This window comes from Biomphalaria glabrata, chromosome 1 (assembly GCF_947242115.1).
Source record: "Biomphalaria glabrata chromosome 1, xgBioGlab47.1, whole genome shotgun sequence".
In the NCBI taxonomy this organism is placed as follows: domain Eukaryota; kingdom Metazoa; phylum Mollusca; class Gastropoda; family Planorbidae; genus Biomphalaria; species Biomphalaria glabrata.
Window position 1 is genome coordinate 80136319 of NC_074711.1, and position 21285 is coordinate 80157603.

The 21285-nt window shown below is 36.7% G+C and overlaps 1 protein-coding gene across 2 annotated transcripts in view; it reads right to left on the reverse strand.

The window, feature by feature from the left end:
- The window catches only part of LOC106079033 (glycoprotein-N-acetylgalactosamine 3-beta-galactosyltransferase 1-like), a 66895-nt gene extending 45812 nt beyond the window's left edge, over positions 1-21083 (reverse strand). The window contains exon 1 of one of the 2 annotated variants that reach the window (XM_056017712.1): positions 20674-21083. The gene's annotated coding sequence lies outside the window, so the exon portion shown is untranslated. Of the gene's footprint in view, positions 1-12108; positions 12276-20673 lie in introns of those variants that run through there. The other variant, XM_056017729.1, reaches the window with a different exon arrangement.
- Positions 21084-21285: the final 202 nt, after the last annotated feature.

The window sequence follows — 21285 nt, forward strand, 5'->3', positions numbered from 1 at the left end:
GACGGGTGAATACAGAGTAGATTACTTATTCTCTGTCCATGACTTCTTGGTCACAATGGTTAAGTCCGGCCCTGATATTTAGTGACGGGTGAATACTACTTGTTCTCACCTCCCCCCCCTCTTTTTTTTTTTTCGTAGGGTAACTCTAGTTCGACTTGCAGAAATAAAAGAGTGATCTTTCCTTTACTTCTTGTCCGAACCATTGAGCCATGAAGAGAACTATATATATAGATATGTGCACAATTTCAGATTCATTTCACCCTCAGATTGGGTGAGGAAGAAATAACGTGTTTAAACTTTTTACAGACAGACAGACAGACAGACAGAGTGAGTTGATGTAAGTTTTGTAAAAAATAAAGGAATGTTGTTGTTTTTGTTTCTTTCTGGCAGAATCGAAACTTTTGTTATGATCTGGTATGAGATCAAAATCGTTATAGCACTTCAGAAAAAAAAAACTGTGGCAAAGAAGAGCAATCAGTGAATTGGTGGTAGACTTTTGAAGAGGCTTTTCAGAGTACCCAAGCGATAGCATCAATGTCCATGACAGCGCAAGTGGGCTGAGAGTGAATGCGACATACTGTACAAACTACAGAGAACTAACAAACTGCCAATAAATTGATTCATTGGTTGGACAATGTAATGACGAGCTGGGTAAAGCTTCCTTCTTGCTATTAATAAAGTCTGTTTTTAATGTGAGGTAAAGGGGGGTGGGGGGTGGGGAGCGCAGCAAGGATTACTGCATGTTCACTGTTTTGCCTCAAGAGTAAAGCTTTTAGACTATCCAATAGGTTATACCATGCAGGATATTTTTAAATACACTTTCCTTGATTGTTAAGCTATTTTTCTTTAACCAAATCAATATTTGGAAGTGTATGGTGTCTTTTCGGGCATATATGGTGTCTTTCAGAAATACAGTTTGTCTTTTGCAAGTACATGTTGTCATCTAGAAATAGGTGTGTCTTCTTGTAATACAGTGTGTCTTCTAGCAATACAGTGTGTCTTCTAGTAATACAGTCTGTCTTCTTGAAATACATTGTGTCTTTTGCAAGTACATGGTGACCCTTAATATTCCTAGGAAGATTCTCATTACCTGTTATAAGGCAGTACTGTTGCTGCCAGACCATTAGAAAATGTCGCAGACGGCATTCTTAAGGAACCAACGAATTTGTTCCCCTTTCAATGAATCTCGATCCTGAAAGATTTTTTTTAATAGCACGGTTAACGTGGTATAGAGAAGGAAAATGGTGGGTGTCTACGGTGCACTCGGCTTCCAGACTCGTTTCTTGTACGAGCGTCCGGAGTTCCCGGGACACTGGAAATAGTGGTGTGATACGTAGACACATATTGTGATTGAATCTTCTAGTCCAGAGTTTCAATAGCCTATCAAATCTAACGACAGTTTGAAATGATAATGGTGATTATCATTGTGCATTACACGTGTATATAGAGTCGAAGAGAGATTATTTTTTTTTAATAAACACTAATACGATACAAGAGAACAGTGTAGCTCAAACAATAAAGTCCAATCTAAAAATTCAAGGGAAAATGTGCCTGCTTTAAGAAAAGCGATTACAGTAGCATTGAAATGTCCTAAGTTTTTTTTTAAAGTTGTCTGCTCATTACACCGACCCCATGTTTGCTTTAAGCGTGCCAGTCATGTGACAGACGTCTGCTAGTTGGTAATATGGAAATGTGCTTTTTTTTTTTGTTGTTTGTTTAATCTTTAGGAAGCTTCTATCAACTCGCTCCGTCTGTCTGAAAACAGATTTTGTACACGTTAGTTCTGACACTTCTAAATTTGGAACCAAGTTGAAACTTTGCACAATTATTTATTGCTCCTAACAAAACAATCATCAATCAGAAACCAACAAATTAGTAAATTAAATAGTGGAGATTAATTAATTTTAAATATCGCCATGGGGAAAAAAAATCTTACAATATTGAGAATACAATACGGTTGTATATGTGGAGTTCTTGCCCTTCGATAAGCCTTTTTTTTCTAAGTATTTTTTTCGGACCTGGACTTTCTACATTTTAGTCTTCTGTTTTATTGTAGAGTTAAAGGACGCGATTAGTACTAGGATGTCTGAAAAAGTTGTTCAAGTGAGGACACCAGCATTGGAGACACTTCAAAGTTAAGGGGGTCGGACACTAGATTGGCGACACCTCAAAAGTTAGGGTGTAGAGTCCACATACAGCGGAGAACGATCTATTTATAGAAAAGTAGGACAAACTAACGCATATCAATAGATCTATACAAACATTCAGTTGGAGGCAATGTTTTAACGAAGCTATATGACAGCAGGTGTCTTTTAATAGGAATAAAACACACATATTTTTAAAAACTGAATGACAGTTCACGTTTAATACATGTGTTGGACTGTTCACGTTAAATACATGTGTTGGACTGTTCACGTTAAATACATGTGTTGGACTGTTCACGTTAAATACATGTGGGGTACAGTTCACGTTAAATACATGTGGGGTACAGTTCACGTTAAATACATGTGGGGTACAGTTCACGTTAAATACATGTGGGGTACAGTTCACGTTAAATACATGTGGGGTACAGTTCACGTTAAATACATGTGTTGGACTGTTCACGTTAAATACATGTGTTTGACTGTTCACGTTAAATACATGTGGGGTACAGTTCACGTTAAATACATGTGGGGTACAGTTCACGTTAAATACATGTGGGGTACAGTTCACGTTAAATACATGTGTTTGACTGTTCACGTTAAATACATGGGTGGTACAGTTCACGTTAAATACATGTGGGGTACAGTTCACGTTAAAGACATGTGTGGTACAGTTCACGTTAAATACATGTGTGGTACAGTTCACGTTAAATACATGTGGGGTACAGTTCACGTTAAATACATGTGGGGTACAGTTCACGTTAAATACATGTGGGGTACAGTTCACGTTAAATACATGTGGGGTACAGTTCACGTTAAATACACGTGATGTACTGTTCACGTTAAATACACGTGATGTACAGTTCACGTTAAATACACGTGATGGCAGTTCCCAGATAGCCACACCCACACCCCCCCCCACACACACACACACACTAATGCACATACAAATAGATTGAACAATAGCGCGCTGAGCATGTGACATGTTGGAAGACGCGCTATACTAATGAAAACCGAAACTGGAACAGACACAAAATAGAACAGTGAGATTCATAACAAACGAATATTCACACTTGACTAGAGTAACACCTTTAGTAAAATCACTAAATTTAGAAAGCCTTCAGGACAGAAGACTCAAAAGTAAAGTAGCAATTATACATAAAATACTGAACCATAGTCTTCAAATACAAAAACAAAATTTAATAAAATACTCAGAAAGACACAAAGATAAAGGCGCATTCCTTCATATGCTAGGACCAATTTGTACAAATGCTCCTTCTTCCCTAGCGCTATTAGAGCATGAAATGGGTTGCCTGAGCTAGCCAGGAAAACCAGTGACTTGGCAGAATTTAAGTCATTGGTTAATATGCATGACTAAATGCATGACGAGTAGTACGTAACCATCTTCTTTTTTTGAGGTAACGTCTGTATTAAATAAGATAAGAAGATTATATATATATATATATATATATATATATATATATATATATATATATATATATATATATATATAAGCAACTCTTATAACATTCAATTAAAGTGAAACGACTTTAAATTTACTTAAGCAACTCTTATAAAATTCAATTAAAGTGAAGCGACTTTAAATTTACTGTTATCGCATAATTACGGTAATACGAATGACTACACCATGTTGGCTCAAGACCTAGATATAGTATCTAGCCAAATTTACATTTATCTTTTTTTTTTAATTTGAAAAATTAGGTAACAAGAACTAGAGTTTTCCCCGTGTGGCCAACGAGATAGTAATTCTTTTCTCAGCGATATACACAAACTTATATTTCTATGAAAATCGTTAGAGGAAAATCGTTAGAGCCATTTTTGAGATCAGCTATCCAGGTTCCTGGATCCAGGTTTCTGATGGTTCCATGAAGATCTGACTTAAATAGAGGTATTGTAATAAAAATGCAAATACATTAACCATGACATCAACAAGTTTTCACTTTGAGCGACACACACAAATGAATTATGTTTTTTGTAACGTTACCCTAAGGCTACCATAGGGAGAGAAATAAAAATCGAGCTTTTTATTTTGATGAGGGCTGATGGTAAATGGTGATAACTGTCCTGCTCAATATTAACCGTCAATTTAATAGTGCTATTTCTGTTCTCGCTTCAATACGATGAGAATTTTACCAAAAAAAAAATATTACACCGAAACACGAGCGATGAAACAAAGGCTTGAAATATACTATGTAATCGGAAGAATGAAACAAAAGCTTGAAATACACTATGTCATCGGAACAATGAAACAAAGGCTTGAAATACACTATGTAATCGGAAGAATGAAACAAAGGCTTGAAATACACTATGTCATCGGAACAATGAAACAAAGGCTTGAAATACACTATGTAATCGGAAGAATGAAACAAAGGCTTGAAATACACTATGTAATCGGAAGAATGAAACAAAAGCTTGAAATACACTATGTCATCGGAACAATGAAACAAAGGCTTGAAATATACTATGTAATCGGAAGAATGAAACAAAAGCTTGAAATACACTATGTCATCGGAACAATGAAACAAAGGCTTGAAATACACTATGTAATCGGAAGAATGAAACAAAGGCTTGAAATACACTATGTAATCGGAAGAATGAAACAAAGGCTTGAAATACACTATGTAATCGGAAGAATGAAACAAAGGCTTGAAATACACTATGTAATCGGAACAATAAAACAAAGGCTTGAAATACACTATGTAATCGGAACAATGAAACAAAGGCTTGAAATACACTATGTCATCGGAACAATGAAACAAAGGCTTGAAATACACTATGTAATCGGAACAATGAAACAAAGGCTTGAAATACACTATGTAATTGGAACAATGAAACAAAGGCTTGAAATACACTATGTCATCGGAACAATGAAACAAAGGCTTGAAATACACTATGTAATCGGAACAATGAAACAAAGGCTTGAAATACACTATGTAATCGGAACAATGAAACAAAGGCTTGAAATACACTGTCATCGGAACAAGGTCTGTAGTTGCTTAGAGAACAATGAGTTGAGAGTACAGAATCTAATGTACTGAAGTAACTAAACAAAGCCTTATGTTTAAACACCTTTATCAGCTTATCTTGAAAAGGTGCTTAATTGACTATATATTTACTTATACTCAATTTACTAATTGTACATCCCCTATCAATTCTAGTGGGTTCAGCTGGCAGTGACCACTCTTTTCTTCATTCTCTCCCTTCTTTCTCTCTCTCTCTCTCTCTCTCTGTTTAACTGCCTTCGCTCTCTCTCACTTGCTCCCCCTCCTCTCTGTCTTTCTCACACTATCTCACACTATCTCATATCTCTTTCTACCTCCACACTTTTCTATCCCCTTTCATCTTTCCTCTCTCTCTCTCTCTCTCTCTCTTTCTCTCTCTCTCTGGGTATTTCTTTCTGTATTATTTATGTGTCTGTATGGCGACTCCCAAAAATAAACACTGCTAGTAAAAATATCTGCAGCATAGACTTATATATTATATCTAGACTGGAAATAAATTCTTATCCGCGACTGATCGATTCACAGACTTATATATATATATATATATAGATTTTTATGTACGTAAGCTCTTTTTTCAGGCTCTAAGGGGAGTCACTCCAATCAATATTTTCTGTCTTAGATAAAGTAATGATCTTTAGTTTTCAAAGTTTAGAAATAACGCAAAATCATTTCTCGGATATTCACGCAAATATATGAAACAAAGCCATTTCCTGTTTGTTTCCATTGAGATAATGTTTCAAAAATCCTAGATCGAAATAATTCATGTTGATTTAAATCATCTTATGTACATTTAAATAGATCGTTTACCTAGATCTTTCTAGGTTATGTATCTGAACATTGTAAAGTAATAATTATGAGACGAGAGTACTCTTATTTTTGATGTTCAATTACTAGATCTAAAAATTAAATTATATGTTACATAGGTTAGGGTTGAAAAAAAAAGACTTTACTTCTTTTAACTACTTTACAAAACAACGCCTTGATCCAACTTTCTAAAAAATTTTGACGAATTTTTTTGTAGTGCTAAAAAATCTCCATGTCCAGTCTAGAGTAGTATAGGCCTATATAAGTCTTATGATCTACAGTCAAAAGTCTAATGTCATCATTTCAATTCAAGATAAAGAGATGATATTCTAACATTATTTACCAACCCTGCCATGAATTCTGAGGTGCTTTCTTTTAGCAAAGCAAGCACATCCTTAGGTTTGATGGGTTATCTTACAGATTTGTTAAACTGCTTTTATGTTTGGCCTCTCCTTCTTCTCTCTCACTCTATCTCTTTTGTACCAGCATGAGAGATGAATCATCATTCTTATATCATTCTTATATTACATTTAATAAGTCATATGATGTTAAATAGTAAATACTGTAAATTAAATCTAATATGTTAAATGAAGTTAAATCTAATATCTTTATAATGATGTATAATCTGTTAGATGTTAAATCTAAAATGATGGTTAATCTTGAATCGTGGTTAGTCAATGCTGTGAAATATCCTTCTAGTTATCCAGCTAGTCCTTGGATTTATTAACCCTTATCCCCCTATTGCCACACAAAATGATTCTTCTTGTTTGTATTTCGCAAGTTTTCCCAATAGTTTTCCCAATAGTTATTCTACTTTTAATTCAATCAGTTGTTCCAATAGTTGTACTATCATTTATGCTTCTAACTATCAAACAAGTCTAGTAAAAAGTGAAGTCTTTTTTTTAAATAACAGATCGGCAAAAAAAAACATTGTGATTCAACAACTACCTTATCTTATCTTATCTTATATAATACAGATGTTAATTTAAAAAGAAGATGATTAGGTCCTACTCGTCATGCATCTAGTTATGCATGTTAACCAATGACTTAAATTCTTTCAAGTCACTGGTTTTCCTGGCTGGCTCAAGCAACCCATTCCATGCTCTAATACCCAATGAATAGCCTTTACTTTTTCTACACTGTCTTGATTAACAGAGGCGGGAAGACCTAGGTGGACTTATTAGTTCGACCAAAAACAATGATTTACGATTATCTTAGCGTCACAAGAATCAAACTGTAAGGCCAGTGTATACTAATGATCAAGAATTCCACAGTCGTGACATAAAATACAACTGACAATAAGTATCGGTTAATTTTCTGCAGAGAACATCTCAACAGAAATAGCATGAAAGAAACCATAATGAACTGAAGTCGATTACAAGCGAAATGTTTTGTTTTGTTCTGTTGTTTTTGAATAAAAGCAATATACATGATTTTAATGTTTTTTCAGGAACGGTACACCATTTTTAATTTGGATTGCACGTTTTTCTTTTCTTTATGATTCGAAAAGTTTTCACAACACAAGGTCCGGAAGATGAATAATGGATCTAGGGTGAAACATCCTTCTAATGTGTCTCCATAGAATGCTGATAATGTCCTTCAAAGCCGCATACTTAACCAGGAGCCCCAATCAAGATAATGGTCCGAAAACACCCCCCTCTGGAAACAAAAATGCAAGAGGAGTTGGTCTGGAAACCCCTACACAGTTTAGATACACGACTGGTTAGCTGAACACAGATCAATCTTTAGAGCAGGCCTGAACACTGACCTGCGACGTCACAACCTGTTGGCAGTGGAGACCATTAGCTCGTTGCCGCGTTGTACAATCCTGCCCACGGGTTGCGACGTTGCGTGTGAGTGTTCATGCCATCTATGACCATTGCTTTCTGCTGAAACTTCCAAACTTCTCGGCTGAACCCTCCAAACTAATAATAAGAACACAGAAGGAGAAAAAAAATTTGATGTCTTTAAATCAAAAAGCCCTCTGGTTAATTATATCCTCATCCAGCGCATTATTTTATGACCTTTGTTTACTTGTATATTCAGACTTCTGAATACAATAGTCCCTAAGTTAAACATTGTGCTGAACGATAAGAATACCGTAACCCCAAACCGCTTGGATTATATCATTTATCTTCCTGCTCACAAACGCGCATCCGCTTCTGTGGCTACAATTAGTTCACGGCCAATCATGGTTGTGGTGCAGATCATATTCCTTCTATTGAAAAGACCAAGGTTCAAAACCGACAGGATTAGCCCCCTTCCTTCGCCACCTAGCCCCCGATTATCCTCCACTGTTTATTTTCTTAACATTTGAAGAAAGCGATTCCCAGGTGTTGATATTTGTCAAGTATGGATGACTTTATGTATTTAGATGATACTTGTGCGTCACGTGACGTGTGAAACTGCAAGACTGGTGTACACGTATAGCATGACACGTGAGAACTGGAGGATTGCTAGCCAAATTTGAATTTAGTGAGATATGAATATTTGAATTCGGGATATAAAGGAGACCCTAAGTTTACCTGGGGGGGGGGGGGGCTAGGCTAGCGGGTGTTTCAGTCTGCTGAGAATGGCGCTTATTGCACATTGCATATATTAGTAATACAAATTTATAGCACAAATGGGTCGTATCTTAAATTTATATTTATATTTATATTTTGTGCCCCCCCCCCCCAACTGTGATCCATCTTCTGTGTAGAAATAAAAATGAAAGGAGGCTGGCAGTACCTAATGAATTTTGTTATATTTCCCTCTCCTATGCCAGGTGCGTGGCGGTCCTGTTTCGTACACAGGTCCCTTCACCTCTTACCTCTTAAGACGCGGTTTTGACAGATTCGCAGGCTAAAGCAAGGATTTCCAAAGTGATTCCCAAAGTGGTTTTTATATACCCCCAGGGGTCTACGAGAATGAAAAAATGATTGAGATAGTGGATCTCCTTTTAAATGAACTACTTATTAATTGAATTGACTCAAACATACACATAAGATGTGTTCCTAATGAAATCTTTTTAATTGCAACCCTGTTATTAGAATGAATCGTTTCTTATTTGTAACTGTTAAGATTTTATTTAAATATCTTCATTTTGTCTACATGAAATTAACATTAAACATTGTCAAATTCAAAAAGAAAGTTCAATAGTACAGTGTATACATGGAACTATATTTTAAATTTGGCTTCATAGCCTATGTGCCTATGTAAGTAATGACGCTATGAAACTATCGAAGTTACAGGGTGTATTGAGAAGAAGGCACGCTGGTGAAATAGATAAAGATTTGAAATACTTCGGAACACTCAAAGATAAAGTTCAGAATAGAGCAACAGGGGACAAAGTGTTAGGTTTAACATCAGAGAGAGTAAAAGTCTGCGAGCGTCTTATAATATCTCCGCTATCGGTTTACTCTCTAGCAAATCCGTAAAACCCACACTATAGGGTGGCATTGGTTTTGTCAGCCGTTGAAGAAGTTTAAAGAAGTGTTTTAGACAAACCTGCAGATATCATTATAAAAAATAAGTTCATGTGTGCATCGGGAGAGGGGGGGGGCAATATGAGGTAATATAATTAATACCTTAAAAAATATTTCTAGTTGAGAAAGCAAGGTTATATTTAAAGACCAATAACTTTAGTAACTAACATAAGATAGATACATTTCCAATCATCTAATAACAATTTTGTTCCCTGTCAAATCCCGAGGTAAAGTATTATAATCCTTTACCATCAAAGGTTTACAGTAGTCTGATACACAAAGTCGGGGTTTAAAAAGTCTGTTAGGGGGAAATCGTTAAAATGTGTCGGTTTATTGAAGATTCAAAAAAGAAAGAAAAGGTGGGGATGATCCGGCCTAAAAAATCAAATCATGGGAATAAATCAACGGGCTAGTCGGTGTATACTTCTTACCTTTGATAAAGACTAAAGGAAAATTGTTTCAAGTGAATTCAAACTACTTTACCCCAGCAGATATTTACATGAAATGTGATCTGCCATTCTCAGCTAACTTCCGCCATTCAGCTTGATCATTGCATACATATGACACAAGTATCAGACTTCAGCGACTCCTCCCCCTCCCCGTTCAGCGTTTGGTATCTAGAGCATGCTATATAGTCACTACCAAAAACTTCCCCAACTTCATCACATCTGAAACATCAGTCATCAAATCTGAATCATTCATCACATCTGAAACATCATTCATCACATCTGAAACATCAGTCATCAAATCTGAATCATTCATCACATCTGAACCATTCATCACATCTGAAACATCATTCATCACATCTGAAACATCATTCATCACATCTGAAACATCATTCATCTCATCTGAAAACATCATTTATCGCATATGAAACATAATTCATCATATCTGAACCATCATTCATTACATCTGAAACATCATTCATCACATCAATATTTCAGTGTCAGGGGAAAGAAGTCAATACAACACTATCTACGTCTCAGGCGCTGTCAAATTGTGTCTTTTACATTTTCCAATTCGCTTACACTTTTTTTATGGATGGAAAATGGTGTAAGTTGGAAGCAAAAATAAAATGTGATCTTTTTTTAAGCAAAGATTTCACACTTAGTGATTTATCTCGGCTGAGTGGTAAAGCGCTTGACTTCCGAAGCGGAGGTCCCGGTTTCGAATCCTGGTGAAGACTAGGAATTTTGATTTCGCGATCTTTAGGGCGCCTCTGAGTCCATCCAACTCTAATGGGTACCTAACATTAGTTAGGGAAAAGTAAAGGCAGTTTGTCGTTGTGCTGTCCACATGACACCCTCGTTAACTGAAGGCCACAGAAATAGATGACCTTTACATCACCTGCGGCCTACTGTGCACACAAAGGACTCGACTAGATCACGTCCTTTTTTGTTTGTTTGTTTGTTTGTTTGTTTTTGCGACGGTGCGGCCTGTGACACGTGTACCATGTGACCCCAAGGCCAAAAAAGGTTGAGGACCTTTCACCCTAAAAAAAAAATTGTCAATGCAATCCACTGTAATAGACAAGGGAGATAATAAAAAAAACCTGTGGACTTTTAAGGCATTCTTATCTGTCAACAACACCCGAAAGACTTACTCGTGGTGGCCCCGTGCAGTGATGGATTTACTTATAGACAACATAAGCTATAACAATTTATTGAACGCAAACACCACAAATGTCTGTCTTTGACATGTTTAATCTTCAAAAGTATGGGGCTGATTATTTCTTTCGGGTATTGTATGGATTCACCCAGGTATTGTATTTCTATGGAACACAGCTTAGTATTTATCCCCGTGTCACGATGTTTCTGTCACACAGTCAGGGTCGACGTTAAAGAGATATCAATTTCACTGTTATCTCCCCTGAGATGTGGTAACCGTGCAGCAAGAACGCCTCCTAAATGACAGCAAAAATCTTCTCAGATGTACATGACTTCGAAAGATTGTATTTGGGAAGAAAGCTTTAAACATGTATAAAGCTGTGTGCGATTAAATTCTATTAACACGCGCCAATACATAACACACATAGAGACAGACGGGTAGACAGACAGACAGGCAGACAGACGAGATGAGATAAAGATAAGACAAGATAAGATAAGATAGATAGATAGATAGATAGATAGATAGATAGATAGATAGATAGACAGACAGACAGACAGACAGACAGACAGACAGACAGATAGATAGATAGATAGATAGATAGATAGATAGATAGATAGATAGAATTTAGTCGACCTAATGTCCGAGTCTCTACAATGTAGTAGACCTAATGTCCGACTCTCTACAGTGTAGTAGACCTAATGTCCGAGTCTCTACAGTGTAGTAGACCTAATGTCCGAGTCTCTACAGTGTAGTAGACCTAATGTCCGAGTCTCTACAGTGTAGTAGACCTAATGTCCGAGTCTCTACAGTGTAGTAGACCTAATGTCCGAGTCTCTACAGTGTAGTAGACCTAATGTCCGAGTCTCTACAGTGTAGTAGACCTAATGTCCGAGTCTCTACAGTGTAGTAGACCTAATGTCCGAGTCTCTACGGTGTAGTAGACCTAATGTCCGAGTCTCTACAACTGATGCTGTAAGCACTGTTAGCACATACTAGTTAGTTTAATTATTAAATTAAAATAGCAATAACGAACAGTGCGATATACCAAAGAAAAAACAACATTACCTTCAACTCTAAAATCTATCCACAAACCCACTTTGGTACACAAGCCTATGAGACAGTTCTATCGAATTCACATTGATTAGCCAGTGGTCAATGATATTGTCAAGTTCGATACTTCAAACTTTCAACAGCTCCGAGTAACTTGTAGCCACACAAAAAAATGGAGTATGTGGGGAGGCGGGGGGGGGGGGTGATAGTTTGATTGAGATATGTACAGAGTGAAGACTAGGAAACTGGGAAGCCCGACCTTACGAGATGTCTGAAGGTAATGATGCGAGTTCCACAGTCCCCCCACCCCCACAAACACACACTAAACCTTCCTCTCTTGTAGGTCGCCTCGGTGCTTATGCTGATAAGTGAGACTGGGGAAAAGTGGAAACATGACCTTCGTGACCCCCTTTTTGTCCGGTCTAGTAGGAAATCGTTTCCCTTGTTTTCACGCTTTCCCCTGAATGACCCAACTTGCCGGGCCGTGTTCTTGATCTAAAACAAACACGCTCTGTGTGTAGGAATTTTATTCTGAGTATTTAAACATAGAATTTCATTCCCTTGGAGTGTAATGACTGCAATACGCACTGATATTTATTCTCAATCTACAAAAAAAAAGTCGAAAGCTAGAATCAAAGTCAAACAAAAACTTTTTTTTTTAAATCATTGTTGGGGTCTAATTGGTATGTTAGAAGAGTTAAGTTGCTTTGGCTGCCTGGTCGTGTATGCGCTCTTAGCTGTATTCTCGATAGTCCCGGGTTCGCACCCTGCCCGCCGACATCCCCCGCCGTCTTGTAGGTTGTGATAAACTTTTAAGTTTTATTCACGCGGTATAAAGAAAAGTTCATTACTTACAACTTCTTGGAATAAGGGTTTGATACGGGAGAGAATCCAACACTTAAACTGTTTAGAAAAGGTGTGTTTTTTTTTTTTTGTTGTTTTTTTGTCCTTTATTTGCAAATATCATTGCCTCTGTGTGTGTGTGTCTGTCTGTGTGTGTGCGCGTGCGTGCGTGTGTGTGTGTGCGCCAAATTTTTTAAACTATAAACTCCTTGATAAATCTGACATTCATGGCCCAATAAGGACCCAAGCTATAAACTCTCTAAAACAAATCTATTGTTTTCCGAGAAAGAAAGAACCTATTCAGACATTAGCTTCTTACCGTATGATTAAAGAAAATTAAGTCAATTAGGAGTAGATCTAAATCCTTAAACGAGAGGGAGGATCCAATCTTCACGCCAGAAGAAAGACTTCTCTGACAACAACAAAAAAGACAACAGAAAGATTTCAAAGCTGGCTAGATATGTAATAAGGCATACGAACCATAGCTTGCATTCTTCTTGGTCTGTTTCTTATCTCATATGAACTTGACCTTCTTAGCGATCTCATGGCATAAGACTAACCAGTCACAGAAGTAGAGGTGGGGGCAGAAAGAATTGAGGCATATACAACAACAAAAGAAAATATGAACAACTTTCTAATATCAATAGACTAGCAGTACGCACCGGCTACACCCGCTGATAGGCTTTCTATTGTTTATAATGGCAGGAATCGTCCCCAGGCTTTATATTGCTAATTTTGGCAGGAACATTCCTTTTGTTTTTAATAGCGGTCCTCAGGTTGCGAATCTTTCCAAAACCGTTCTTAGTGAGCACCTAGGAGGTAAAAGGAACCTGTGTACGAAATTTCATGCGTCCGACAGTTTGAGAGATTTCGTGATCGATGAATCAGTGGTTATTGTCGCTTCAATCTAGCAGATTACATTTCAAATTCTGGAACTTTTGCCTTACACAATAATAATATTGAAAAAAAAAAAACTAGCCTTTCATAAAAAGGAAAGTATATTTTTTTATCCTCGTCCATAAATGGAGTCCTGCTGTAGTGTCACAGTCTAGGTAGGCATTGCCTGTTATATGTTCCCCTCGGGTCAAAAGGGTGAAAAGGCACGTGAAACCTCTGAGATAGAAAGAGGAAGTAAGAAGACTAAATTGACTTTTTAGTCAGTAGTAACTTTTGGTCAGATGAGGGGAGTAGTAACCTTAAGTCAGTTGAGTAGAGTCGTCTCTGGACTTGAGACAGTACACGCATTTCCAATAGTTGTTTTCTGTACTTTGAGCTGGACACGTATTATTGAAGTTTATTGTTACCCGCTGTGACGTATTTTAGTAGTGAAGTTTTATTCTAAAAGACTTGTATATTTGAAATCTGTTATGCGACGTAGTTATATTTCAAATTGGATATCTTGATGTAGCCACGATAAAGTGCAGTATACTGTAGTATTTTTAAAATATATATATTTTGTCTGCTAAAGATGGAGTCCAGTCAATCTGTGCTATTTATGTATGTCACGTGTCAAGTGTAGCTCCAGGATGCACGAGCCTAGCAGTCTTCAACATGACACACATTGATAACAAACACATTGTTTACATTCTGGTGACCAGTCCTATGTGTAATATTAATACCACGTCAAAAGAGCAGGGTAAAAATAGGTGCAGTTGTGCCATTTACATTTGTATCTATAAGTATGTTATTTTGTGTTGTGCCATTTACATTTGTATCTATAAGTATGTTATTTTGTGTTGTGCCATTTACATTTGTATCTATAAGTATGTTATTTTGTGTTGTGTCATTTACATTTGTATCTATAAGTATGTTATTTTGTGTTGTGCCATTTACATTTGTATCTATAAGTATGTTATTTTGTGTTGTGCCATTTACATTTGTATCTATAAGTATGTTATTTTGTGTTGTGCCATTTACATTTGTATCTATAAGTATGTTATTTTGTGTTGTGTCATTTACATTTGTATCTATAAGTATGTTATTTTGTGTTGTGCCATTTACATTTGTATCTATAAGTATGTTATTTTGTGTTGTGCCATTTACATTTGTATCTATAAGTATGTTATTTTGTGTTGTGCCATTTACATTTGTATCTATAAGTATGTTATTTTGTGTTGTGCCATTTACATTTGTATCTATAAGTATGTTATTTTGTGTTGTGTCATTTACATTTGTATCTATAAGTATGTTATTTTGTGTTGTGACATTTACATTTGTATCTATAAGTATGTTATTTTGTGTTGTGCCATTTACATTTGTATCTATAAGTATGTTATTTTGTGTTGTGCCATTTACATTTGTATCTATAAGTATGTTATTTTGTGTTGTGCCATTTACATTTGTATCTATAAGTATGTTATTTTGTGTTGTGTCATTTACATTTGTATCTATAAGTATGTTATTTTGTGTTGTGACATTTACATTTGTATCTATAAGTATGTTATTTTGTGTTGTGCCATTTACATTTGTATCTATAAGTATGTTATTTTGTGTTGTGTCATTTACATTTGTATCTATAAGTATGTTATTTTGTGTTGTGTCATTTACATTTGTATCTATAAGTATGTTATTTTGTGTTGTGTCATTTACATTTGTATCTATAAGTATGTTATTTTGTGTTGTGCCATTTACATTTGTATCTATAAGTATGTTATTTTGTGTTGTGCCATTTACATTTGTATCTATAAGTATGTTATTTTGTGTTGTGCCATTTACATTTGTATCTATAAGTATGTTATTTTGTGTTGTGCCATTTACATTTGTATCTATAAGTATGTTATTTTGTGTTGTGTCATTTACATTTGTATCTATAAGTATGTTATTTTGTGTTGTGCCATTTACATTTGTATCTATAAGTATGTTATTTTGTGTTGTGCCATTTACATTTGTATCTATAAGTATGTTATTTTGTGTTGTGTCATTTACATTTGTATCTATAAGTATGTTATTTTGTGTTGTGTCATTTACATTTGTATCTATAAGTATGTTATTTTGTGTTGTGTCATTTACATTTGTATCTATAAGTATGTTATTTTGTGTTGTGTCATTTACATTTGTATCTATAAGTATGTTATTTTGTGTTGTGTTTTTGTTTTTTTGTGTATAGTAGATTTTCTTTAAATTTGTAATAGATCTAGACTCTAGGCCAACAACAATACATAAACGATTAGAAATATTTTTACCAATTGTTTTTGTTCAGCGCTATTTCATGCTTTTAGCTTTCTCAATATGCTATGCTTCTATCGCTTATCTGGACCAGTTGGAACAATAGAAAGGGGTGGGGTGAAGAAAGAATGGACAGCTGGTTGAATTTTTCCGCAATATGTTTTTTAAAAGCATTTACGAAAAAAAAAAAAGGAGGGGGGAACGACCTGAATTCGAACTTACGGCTGACGCCTCCTCAAGCCAGTATACTAACCACTCTGCTAATGAGGTGCTTATGATTATAGAAGATTTTATAGTTGTGTATTGTTTGTTTCAAACTTTAAAGCGGCGACCTATAAAGGGGACTAATTCAGCTTATACCGCCACTTTAGTCAAGTACAAAATCTTTACTTTGTTTATGATACCAAACAAAATAATTAATTACTAAAAGTTAATTAGCTAATTAGCTGTTTTCGATTGATTATTGTGTTGTCAGGTAAAAGTAATAATTTCTCAAAATTACAGATTTATCCGAGATTGGGTGTCGTAGACATAACGTTTACAAACTTGTTACCAGACAGAAGACAGAGTGAAGCTTTGTAAAATAAAAATGAATATCTTCTTCACCTTCACCTTTGTCTTAGTCTTTAGGACGGTTAGGGCCTGATACAAAAACTGTCAACCGTCTTTCTCCATTTCACTCTGTCCTCTCTGTGTACACATATCTGCAGGCTTGCAATAACAGCGTAGAATATACAAAATGAAATCACGAGATGTTAAAAGATGTACATCAGTCTCACTTATCTCTAATTGTTCTCACCATTCAGTAGAGTCTCACATCGTCTCCCTCTGCCTTTCATTGCACTTTCTCCTCTTGTATACCCGGCACTAACAACAGCATCTTAGTTTCTGTACATCAGTCAATACAGAGTTCCCCTTTTGGACCATGCGGTCTATAGGGCATGATTAAATGCATGACGCGTAGGAGGTAATCATCTTTTTGAAGTAACGTCTGTATCATAGAAGATAAGAAGATAGGACATATGATGTAAAGGTCATCTGTTTCTGTGGCCCACAGGTAACGAAAGTGTTATGTGCCCAGCATAACGACCAACCGGCTTTACTTTTTCATAACTCATGTCAGGTACCCATTAGAGCTGGCTGGACTCAGAGGCGCTTTAAAGGTACCGAAATTAAAAATCCCAGTCTTCAAGTTGGATTCACAAGATTTCGAAGCCGGGACCATCCGGTTTGGAAGCCAAGATCTTTACCACTCAGCCACCGCGCCTCCAACATTCAGTACACACAAAATATTTAATCGTGTTGATACACTGTCGTTGGGTTGTAGCTCCAAACAGCTAGTACAAACTAAATCGTTAGTAGGCGTATTCAATTCTCATAGTAGAAGTTGAATAAACTTTAAGCAAATTTCTATCTGAACAAAAATTTATGTAGCTTTTAAAAAATATACACAGCTTCAAGTTCTAATTAGATGTACGTAAAAACACAAGGGAAATAAGGATGTGTAAAACAAATCACTGAAAAATACATCTTTATTTCCTCGACTCTCGTTTGTCCCCCCCCCCAGACACACACACACACACACGTTTGATTTGTCACTTCCTTATTTATAACCCCAAGTACGAAAGAGCTCCTCGTGAAATCCATCCAACCTATACAACAGTATTATCCGCCTGGCTTTACATAGGATTACATCAGAGGCACGCGCTACCCTGACTACAACATGATTTCTGGAACACACACATATACACACACACACATACACACACAAATCATATATTACAATATTTCTGTAACACACACACACACACACACACACGCACACAATCCATATTACCCAAGCTATTACATCGTTTCCGAAACACACACACACATTTCCAAAACTGTCTCAATTACAACATCCTTTCCGGAACACCCACATTCACACAACTATTACTCCTGTAAACATGTATTCAACTATTACTCCTGTAAACACGTATTCAACTATTACTCCTGTAAACACGTATTCAACTATTATTCCAGTAAACACGTATTCAACTATTACTCCTGTAAACACGTATTCAACTATTACTCCTGTAAACACGTATTCAACTATTACTCCTGTAAACACGTATTCAACTATTACTCCTGTAAACACGTATTCAACTATTACTCCTGTAAACACGTATTCATCTATTACTCCTGTAAACACGTATTCAACTATTACTCCTGTAAACACGTATTCAACTATTACTCCTGTAAACACGTATTCAACTATTACTCCTGTAAACACGTATTCAACTATTACTCCTGTAAACACGTATTCAACTATTACTCCTGTAAACACGTATTCAACTATTACTCATGTAAACACGTATTCAACTATTATTCCAGTAAACACGTATTCAACTATTACTCCAGTAAACACGTATTCAACTATTACTCCTGTAAACACGTATTCAACTATTATTCCAGTAAACACGTATTCAACTATTACTCCTGTAAACACGTATTCAACTATTACTCCTGTAAACACGTATTCAACTATTACTCCTGTAAACACGTATTCAACTATTATTCCAGTAAACACGTATTCAACTATTACTCCTGTAAACACGTATTCAACTATTACTCCTGTAAACACGTATTCAACTATTACTCCTGTAAACACGTATTCAACTATTACTCCAGTAAACACGTATTCAACTATTACTCCTGTAAACACGTATTCAACTATTACTCCTGTAAACACGTAATCTCCATGTTTTTTTAATTGTATTTTTTATTTTGCAAGATTGTGTGTGTGTGTGTGTGTTATTTCCATAGTTAAGCCACAAAACAGTAACAGATTTAATAAGAGTCTTCTTAAATAGGCCGTGGGGGTGAGAAATAAATTTGGAGAGAAAATATTTTACGAACCCTAAGTATAATTGGAACAACCAAAACGTAACAGTGTATAAATAGTCCCCAATGTTTTGTCAAGGCTCTATTGAAATGCAATACTGTTCATCACTATAGGTCTAGTAGTCGCAAGTGTTTCACTCAAGACAAAGCCAGGCCTGGGTGTAACTAGCAACATAAGAGATGGGTCGCTTAATAAGAGACATGAATGAACTAGCAAAAGGCAAAGTGTGGTGTCATTCACAAGGTAACTAGTCTCATTCCCATTGTCCTCCCCCCCCCCCCCCACATACACGAATGGACCTCATTCACCAATCATAAACAAACAACTTTTAGCCACGTGATTCTCTATCTCTTCTATACAAATTACGATCTAATTTTAATACACAATGGCTATCACGTGACAGTTTTTTTTCCTTTGTTTTATCAATATTATCACGTGACTAAATGCTGTTTGTTTACGATTGGTGAATCAGGTCCATTGAGCTCTGACGCCACCAGATGTGAACTCTCTACGGCAGTGATGTACGTACTACCACCCGAGGGCCATATCCGACTTTGGCATGATGCACTGGGATACACTGGGATACATTGGGATACACTGGGATACACTGGGATTGACTGGAATACACTGGGATACACTGGGATACACTGGGATTGACTGGAATACACTGGGATACACTGGGATACACTGGGATTGACTGGAATACACTGGGATACACTGGGATTGACTGGAATTCACAGGGATACACTGGGATTGACTGGGATACACTGGGATACACTGGGATACACTGGGATTGACTGGAATACACAGGGATACACTGGGATTGACTGGGATACACTGGGATACACTGGATTGACTGGGATACACTGGGATTGACTGGAATACACAGGGATACACTGGGATTGACTGGGATACACTGGGATACACTGGGATTGACTGGAATACACTGGGATTGACTGGAATACACTGGGATTGACTGGAATACACTGGGATTGACTGGAATACACTGGGATTGACTGGAATACACTGGGACACATTGGGATACACTAGGATTGACTTGAATATATTGGGATATATTGGAGTCGACTTTTTTGCGCTAATGCGGCCCGTTGAATGGGCCGCTAATACTCTACGCCCTGTACAGATATTCAACCACTGCTCTATGCCCTGTATAGTCTGTTGACTTAACGTTGGATATTCAACCACTGCTCTACGCCCTGTATAGTCTGTTGACTTAACGTTGGATATTCAACCACTGCTCTACGCCCTGTATAGTCTGTTGACTTAACGTTGGATATTCAACCACTGCTCTACGCCCTGTATAGTCTGTTGACTTAACGTTGGATATTCAACCACTGCTCTACGCCCTGTATAGTCTGTTGACATAACGTTGGATATTCAACCACTGCTCTACGCCCTGTATAGTCTGTTGACTTAACGTTGGATATTCAACCACTGCTCTACGCCCTGTATAGTCTGTTGACTTAACGTTGGCTATTCAACCACTGCTCTATGCCTTGTATAGTCTGTTGACTTAACGTTGGCTATTCAACCACTGTTCTACGCCCTGTATAGTCTGTTGACATAACGTTGGATATTCAACCAATGCTCTACGCCCTGTATAGTCTGTTGACATAACGTTGGATATTCAACCCCTGCTCTACGCCCTATATAATATGTTGACTTACCGTGTTGAAAAAAAACCTCAGTGGGCTGGACACGTTGCAAGTTTAATCCAGATCTAAGAATGTTGAGCCACACTGAAGTCTAGTGAACCTTCCGAAGTACCTATCTCCTTCCAACAAGTACTACCACAGCAGGCATTGTGAGTTTGGTCTGTTTTGAACTAAGTCCATCGAGAGATAGTGTGTTACAAGACACTCTTTATCTCTTTACTTCTCCCTCAGGTAGCGGTCAAAAACAAAACAACACAATTTGTCAACAGAGCTGCATGTCGAGCAGACGATAGTGGATACGCACACACACACACAGCGAGCTAACTTCGTCTTCTAGTTGGGCATTAGATCATGCTTTTAAAGTGAAAGAAAAAGTCAAGATAAAATTAAAGAAAAATTGGACTTAGTATTCAACACAGTACTGCACATTCCCCCCCCCCACACCGTTTTTTTTTTCCTTCTCTCTCTCTCACTCTCTCTTTATCTTTAGTCTCTCCCATATCACTAGACAGGTTCATTTGACACGACCTAACTCCCAAAACTGCACTGCTTAGAATAAAACACTGCTATATCCTGGTTTGTTTTTTCTATGCAGATTCGAACTACGCGGGAAACAGACCAGTT